The sequence below is a fragment of the Mastomys coucha genome, unplaced genomic scaffold, assembly GCF_008632895.1.
Source record: "Mastomys coucha isolate ucsf_1 unplaced genomic scaffold, UCSF_Mcou_1 pScaffold20, whole genome shotgun sequence".
Classification (NCBI taxonomy): Eukaryota; Metazoa; Chordata; class Mammalia; order Rodentia; family Muridae; genus Mastomys; species Mastomys coucha.
The window spans coordinates 72,206,938-72,215,024 of record NW_022196903.1 but is presented as its reverse complement, the minus strand read 5'-3'; the positions used below and the strand labels follow the sequence as shown (position 1 = coordinate 72,215,024).

At 38.8% G+C, this 8,087-nt stretch overlaps 1 pseudogene; it reads right to left on the bottom strand.

Moving 5' to 3' along the window:
* Positions 1-6,228: 6,228 nt before the first annotated feature.
* On the bottom strand, positions 6,229-7,578 carry LOC116098198 (annotated as a pseudogene).
* Between the last annotated feature and the right edge of the window lie 509 nt (positions 7,579-8,087).

The following is an 8,087-nucleotide window of genomic DNA, read 5'->3' as shown; positions in this document are numbered from 1 at the left end:
TACCTGGCAACAACCATGTTTGCCTGACTCACTATAGAAAGGGCTGCTTGCCTTCTCATCTCTCTCTTTCTTGCTCTTGCCTTTCTGTTTCCACTCTGTTCCTTTGCCCCTTCCCTCCTCTCTCCCCATTCCCTTCCACCCTCTCTTTCCACATCCTCATGGCCACCCTCTGTGTCTTCTCTCTCTCTCTCTCTCTCTCTCTCTCTCTCTCTCTCTCCCTCTCTTCCTTTCTCTGCCTCTACTTTTATCTTGATTCCCCTTCCCATGCCCTGAATAAACTCTTTCTATAATATTCCACTGTATGGCTGGTCCCTCAGGGGAAGGGATGCCTCAGTATGGGCCCCTGGAAGCACCCCCTTCCCCCATACCTGACTACATATCCATAAAGCATATACCCTCTCTTCTTATGTTTTTATAAACATAATAGCATTGGCAAAGGAAATCTTAAAACAGCCTAGTATAGACTCTGTCACAGAGTTACTAGTGCTCACTATTACCAAGAACTTTTTGATGAAAAGCTGCAAGCTGAACAAGCAAAAGTACAAAATGTATGGTTCAAGCAGAAAAGAGGCACAAGGAAGTAGAATGGAACTAAATCCTGTGTTTAAGGAGATGAAGAGATTAAAAACATTAAATGGGAATGCTGACCTCAGCTAAGCTTCAATCTTATAAAAAGAAATCAAAAATAGTTTAGGTCTAGGCAAGGTGGTACATGCCATTAATCCTAGCACTCAGGAGACAAAGGCAAGCAGATCTCTGACATCAAAGTCTCTCTGGTCCACAAAGCAAGTTCCAGAACAACCAAGCTTAAACAGTGGAAGAAGAGAAACAAAAAAACACATGAAACTTTAATTAAATGAGGGAGGTGTATTCCAGTCTAGCAAGCAGCAGAACGTGGTGGCTTTGACCATGCAGTTTGGCTTTAGAGTCAAGATAAAAGAAAAAGGTTATAGAATCTCCTTCCAAGACCAAGAAAAGACACTGAAGCCAATGTGTGGCAGGGGTCTCTGTGCATGGAAGCCCAAAGAGGCACTGTGTGAAGTTGTGAAGGTGAAGTCTGGATTTATTGCCTATAGAGACCCCAAAATGTTGGAGCTGTGAAGAGAAAGCTGCTGACAAGGAGTGGAACAAGGCGAAGAGAAAGAACCGTGTTATAGTCAACAAAAATCTGAAGATCTGAAGAACATTTGGACGTCAGACAAGGAGATGAAGAGTTTGTAATTTGCCCAGTCAGCTGCTTTTTAGTCTTGCTTTGGTTCAGTATTTGTTCATTATGCTCCACTTTGGAACACTAATGCATATCCATCGTCACTATGTGTTGGAAGTATATGATCTGTTTTGTTATTTTGATTTTACAGAATATTACAATTAAGCGATTGAATGCATCTCAAAAGAGACTTTAAACTTTTTAAACTGTTATAGACTGAGGATCTTTGAAGTTAGGCTGAATGCACTTCTGAATTATGTTACAGCCACAATCCTATGGGAGCAAGGGGGTGAAATGTGGTAGTTTGATAGAAATGCCCCCCATAGACTCATATATTTTAATGCTTGGTCATAGCATGTGTCACTATTAGGAAGAGTAGCCTTTGTGAACTAGGTTTAGACTTATAGAAAATATGTTCTTGTGGGGGAAGAGGCTTTGAGCTCAAGCTATGCCCCATGTGGCACACAGTCACCTTCTACTGCCTTCTGATCAAGATGTAGAACTCCCATATTCTTCTCCAGTACCAACATATCTGACTGGATGTTGCCATGTTTTCCATCATGATAATAATAGATTAAATCTCTGAAACTGTAAACCATCCCCAATTAAATGTTTCCTTTATAGGAGTTGCTGTGGTATTGATGTTTCTTCATGGTAATAAAAACCAAACTAAGACAATACTAACTCCAACTCTAAGTAGTAGTTTTAGCATTCTTTTACTTATTTATTTATTTATTTATTTATTTATTTATTTATTTACTTATTTATGTGTATGAGAGGGAGAGAGAATGGGAGAGAGACAGACACACACAGAGAGAGAGAGAGAGAGAGAGAGAGAGAGAGAGAGAGAGAGAAGCCATCTATCTTTTGGAACTGGAGTTATAGGTAGTTATAAGCTACCCTACATGGGTCATGGGAACATAAATTGGGTCCTCTGCAAGAGCAACATGTTCTCTTAATGGCTGAACAATCTCTCCAGTTCATTTAAATATTCCTTTAATTGTTAAATCATAACCGTAGACATCTACAAAATCAATAGGGCAAGATATTTTTATTTTATTTTATTTTGGTTTTTTTTGAGACAGGGTTTCTCTGTGTAGCACTGGCTATCCTGAAACTCACTCTGTAGACCAGGCTGTCCTTGAACTCAGAAATCCGCCTGCCTCTTGCCTCGCAAGCGCTGGGATTAAAGGCTTGCGCCACCACTGCCTGGCTAAGATATTTTTAAAAGGAGTAATGATAACCAAATACTTCACATTCCTTTATTTTTAAAATGTTCATTAGAAATAAGATACAGACTTCAAAAATCATTGAAAGAACAGAAATATGGAGGGAAAATGTAAGTCTTTCTTGGGAATAGTTCCCAGAGAAAATCCTAAAACACTTTGAGTTGTTGTTTGCCTGCGTTCTTTTACCAATCTCAATAGACAAGCAAATCAAGATTTCCTATTTGATAAATCATAACTTTAGTTGTAAACAGGGAATCATTTAGAGTGTTGCTAAAGCTCTCGTCCTTTTACTTAAACAAGAATATCAGTTAAAGATTCTCTGGGGGAAAAAAGAATATAATTGATATGACAGAAAATATTTGTGATCCATTTAAGGATTAGTGGAAAGATGTTTCCCCAACTAAATTTCCTTTCTTCCTCTCTTCTGTGATAACTATTCACTCCCATCCTTAAAATCTCTTAAATGCATCCACATTTAATATTCTTCCCTGATAGAAGGGCAAAGACCATCTACCCTTGCCCAGAGTAATTTACACTCCAAACCAAATTCTAAGTAATAAGATTGGCACAGACTCCTGTGGCACCTAGGGCTCGTTGAGATTTGAAAGAGATGGTATCTGCTCATGAAGATCAGTCTGTTCCTTTGCACTTTTGTATTAAGTAGAAAAGCAGTGGTGAAATGAACTCATTGAACGTTCCGGAATTAATCAGCTTCCCTTCACATTACTCTCCCATTTGTAGCATGCTTCTGAGATTTCTTCTGATGGCACAATTAGGGAAGCTACACTCTGAAATAAAAGTGTCAACTTTAGTCATTTCTTTCAAGTAAGAGGTGCAGATTACTAGGGGAAATTTAGGAGAGTCCTGTAGAGACTTGTGTGGCAGGCCTTCCTGTAAGCCACTTTTCGTAGGCCATTGTGAGAGACACTAATTGGCTTTCCTAGTGTGCACAGCTCTGGACAGTACAAGAACGTAACACGGTATATAGAAAATATAGTTTTCCAAAATGAATGTAAATGCCAAAAGCTAATGTTTAAGAACAGAAACTTAATACTAAATCCTGAATTGTCTTATATCTGGGGAAGGAGGGAAGCATATAGAAAATGATATGTCAAATGGTAAGAGAAAGAATACAAGGGTTATTTCCTCATTCTCCAGTTTGTACCTTTTAAAGAAATGTTAACATATTTTGTTTAATATTTAAATTTAATTTGAATATTAAATAAGATCTATATTTTGGTTAAAAAAACTATAAGGGCAAAATGCAATCAATAATGCACATGCTGCAATTGAAAATATGATACTACTTTAAATAGCTCTGTCCTATTAATTAGTTCATTGCCTTTAAGTAGAGCATCCCAATAAGTATCAAGCTATAAGAGATGCAAAGAAAGTCTTTTTGAGAATATAACACATGTAGCTTGGACACCATTTCCAGAAGAGTTTTCATGCCAAACACCTTGGAATCTTAGCATTTCTGTCCACATTTGTGGATGGTCTTTTAAAACCTCACCAAAAGATCTGCTAACTTCCTATCTTTCTACAGTCTTTTTGTTTTTTTTCTGTTTCTAGGTTTCTTTTGTATTGAATATTTTATGTATTTAGATTTCAAATGTTATCCCCTTTCCTGGTTTCTCTGCCATAGTCCCCATATCCCATCCCCACTCCCCTGCTTCTATAAGAGTGCTCTTCCTCCCACCAACTCACTCTCACCTCACAACCCTGGCATTCCCCTACAGTATCGAGTCTTCCTCTTATTGATGCCAGACAATGCCATCCTCTGTTACATATGCAGCTGGAGTCATTGGTCCTTCCATGTGTACGCTTTGGTTGGTAGCTTAGTCCCTGGGAGTTCCGGGGTTCTGGTTGGTTGATATTGTTCTTCCTATGAGGTTGCAAACCCCGTCAGCTCCTTCATTCCTTTCTCTAACTTCTCCATTGGGGTCTCCATGTTCAGTTCAATGGTTGGCTGTGAGCATCTGCTTTTGTATTTGTCAGGCTCTGGCAGAACCTCTCAGGTGACAGTTATAACAGACTCCTTTCAGCAAGTACTTCTTGGGATCCTCAATAGTGTCTGGTTTTGGTGACTGTATATGGGATGGCTACCCTGGTTGGGCAGTCTCTGGATGGATGTCCTTTTCTTCAATTTCTGCTCCACACTTTGTCCCCATATTGCCTTTAGACAGGAGCCATTCTGGGTTAAAAATTCGGAGAAGATTGGGTGGCACTATCCTTCAACTGAGGACCATGCCTATCCACTGGATATGGTTTCTACAGGTTCGTTCTCCCCTTTCCTGGGCATTTAAGCTAATGTCACCCCTGTTGGGTCTCAGGAGCCTCTTGTTTTCCTGGCATCTGGAACTTGCTGGTGGCTAACCTCAGTTCCCCATCCCACATTGCTACACACCTCTATTCAAATTCCTGACCTTCTGTATATCATCCCTATCTCCTCCCATTACTGATCCTGCTCCTCTTTTTTCCCTCTACCTCCTCTCTTCCTCTAAAGTACCTTCCACCCTCTACTTCCCATGAGTATTTTGTTCCCCCTTCTAAGAAGGACTGAAGTATCCACATTTTTGTCTTCCTCCTAATTGAGCTTCATACAGTTTTTGAATCGTATCTTGGGTAGTCCAAGCTTTGGGGCAAATATCCACTTATCAGTGAGTGCATACCATGTGTGTTCTTTTGTGACTGGGTTACTATACTCAGGATATTTTCTAGTTCCATCCATTTGCCTGCAAATTTTAGGAAGTCATTGGTTTTAATAGCTGAGTAGTACTTCATTGTGTAAATGTGCCCCCATTCCTTTGTTGAGGGACAACTGGATTCCTTACAGCTTCTGGCTATTATAAATAAGGTTGTTATGAACATGGTGGAGCATGTGTTCTTGTTATGTATTGGAGCATCTTCTGGGAATATTCCCAAGAATGGTATAGCTGGGTCCTCAGGTAGCCCTATGTCCAGTTTTCTTTTCTCTTCTTTTCTTTTCTTTTCTTTTCTTTTCTTTTTTACACTTTGTAATCAGTATATTAGACAGTCATATATTTCAGTAAATGCTTTAATTCTGATATTCAGATTTAAGCATGTAAGCATGTGACTTTAAAACATACAACAAATTTATTCATAATTTGCTATACTACCAACATTAAATTGCACTTCTGTTGGAGCCTGAGTCGAATAGAAAGCCTTTAACAGACCTAAGGAACTCCTTTCCTGGATTATACATGCAAATCACCTCTCCACATACAGATCTCATCACTTTAATTTGTATGTTACTTAGGCTTTGGAAATCACTACACCCAAGCAAGGGCTGATCATGGTTTGAGAAGGGGAAAAGGTGATCATGTTTTCTGTTTTTAGATATATACATTTAGAATGGCACAGCAGAAGAGAATGCAATCTAGAAGAGCAAGCCCTTAAGCAGTAGCTTATGATAAACTTCTTTAGGAATGTATCATTTCTATCACTAATAACACAAGCGAAATGTATTATGCCATCTTCTAGTAATGACTGAGGCAACACAATACAAAGGCATCCCAATTAGTTCACTTCATACAACTAGATATACCAACATGTAACTAATTGTCTTCTTTTGAATACCAGTTAAATACAGAATGTTAATACCATAGCTTAACAATGGTCATACAACACATACCTAGCATGTCAGTCTAATGTACACAGCTATTATCAGTCACACAAGATATGGCCTAACAGATGCTAGAGAACTTTTTAAACTAGTTTTTACAAGTATTCATTTTCATCTTGAACATTGAAATCATCATACATACAAAGTCATAACTTTTATATTTGTGTTTATTCTTCATTTAACTTTTAAAACACTACTATAGTTGAATATTAAAACAAAAACAATAGCCAAGTAGTGAGCATATTATGATTACAGTCCTTCCCACATTCACTACTACATACAGAATGTCAAAGAGTGACTGGCCGATTAAGAGGTCTGACACTGAACACCACCTCTGGGGTGATGTTCATCATCTTCATAGGCTTCTCCATTACAATGCTGCCATCTTTCCTGATTTGGATCAAAGCCCACCAGTTCTACTTGATCCATTTCATCAGTCTCTTCTTCCTTTCAGGAAGGAGTTTTTCCAGCAAAGAGAGTTTATCAGGAGAGAGAAAGCCATTTTCAGGAAAGTTTACCTTAAACTCAATGATTAGATGTCCCTTTCATATGACTAACGGTATATTGGCATACCTTCATTTAGCACACATTTTATATCCCCATGCTTGACAATCTGATCTAGATGAGAGGTGATGACTATGGTTCGGTTGTCGAGAGTAGGTATTGGCTTTTGGAAGCCGCACAATGCTTCAACCAGCTGTATGTCCATACACATGAAAAGGTCTTCTCCTCACCTTGTAAAAACAGCATGGTCCTTCTGATCTAACACAATGATAACATCTCCTGGCTCCAGTCCTGGTTCTTGGTCTCCTTCACCATGGAATGTTATCTTCTGACCATCTTTCATGCCTCTCTCAATATGAACTTCCAAAAATTTTTTCTCTCGAACTATCTTTCTTCCAAGGCAGCTTTTACATCTGTCTTTACAACTGATGTGTTCTCCATGACCCTGGCACTCCATGCACACTGACTGAATTTGCTGAACCATTTCTGGTCCAGTCTGATGAATCCTTATCTTCACACCCATCCCCTAGCAGTTGGGACAGCAGTCTACTGCTCCTTTCTTACCACCGCGGCCTTCACATTTGTCACAAATCACATTCTTTTGTAGAGCCAGTTTTCTTGTTACACCATTAAATAAGTCTTCTACAGTCACTGAGAGCTGATGAACAACATTTTTACCTCTCCATTCTCTTTACATTCTTCCTCCTCCTCCAAAGAACATTTCAAAGATATCCATGGGTGAGCCAAAAACCACCACCTGCTACACCCTCTTTAATCACCTGTTCACCTCCTTTATCTTATAATTCCTTTTTTTTTTTTTTTGAATCAGCAAGAACTTCATAAGCTTGAAAAATCTGTTTAAACTTTTCTCCTTCATTTGGATTCTTACAGGGTGATACTTCAAGGCCAATTTTCTATATGCCTTTTTCAACTCTTCCTGGGTGGCATTGATTGGGTTTGACCCCCAAAACATCATAGTAAGTGGTTTCTTTCACCAGTTTTTATAGCCAGTGAGCGGGCCAGCTCCAGAGAGAGGAAAGAGGAGTGGAGCACAATGCAGCTCCGCTACAAGCTGCTCCTCCACCACCCACCTAGCATTCTGGAAAGTTCCCCCAGTTTTCTGAAGAATCACCAGAGTGATTTCCAGAGGAGTTGTACCAAATTTCAATCCCCTCAACAATGAAGGAATGCTCCTCTTTCTCCACATCCTCACTAGCATCTGGTGTTACCTGAGTTTTTGATCTTATTCATCAAAATGTGTGAGGTGGAATCTCAGGGTTGTTTTGATTTGCATTACCCTGATGACTAAGGATGTTGAACATTTCTTTAGGTGCTTCTTGGCCATTGGATATTCCTCAGTTGAAAATTCTTTTTTTTTTTTTTGCTCTGTATCCCACTTTTAATAGGGTTATTTGATTCTCTGGAGTCTAACTTCTTGAGATATATATATATATATATATATATATATATATACATATATATATATATATATATAGCATAT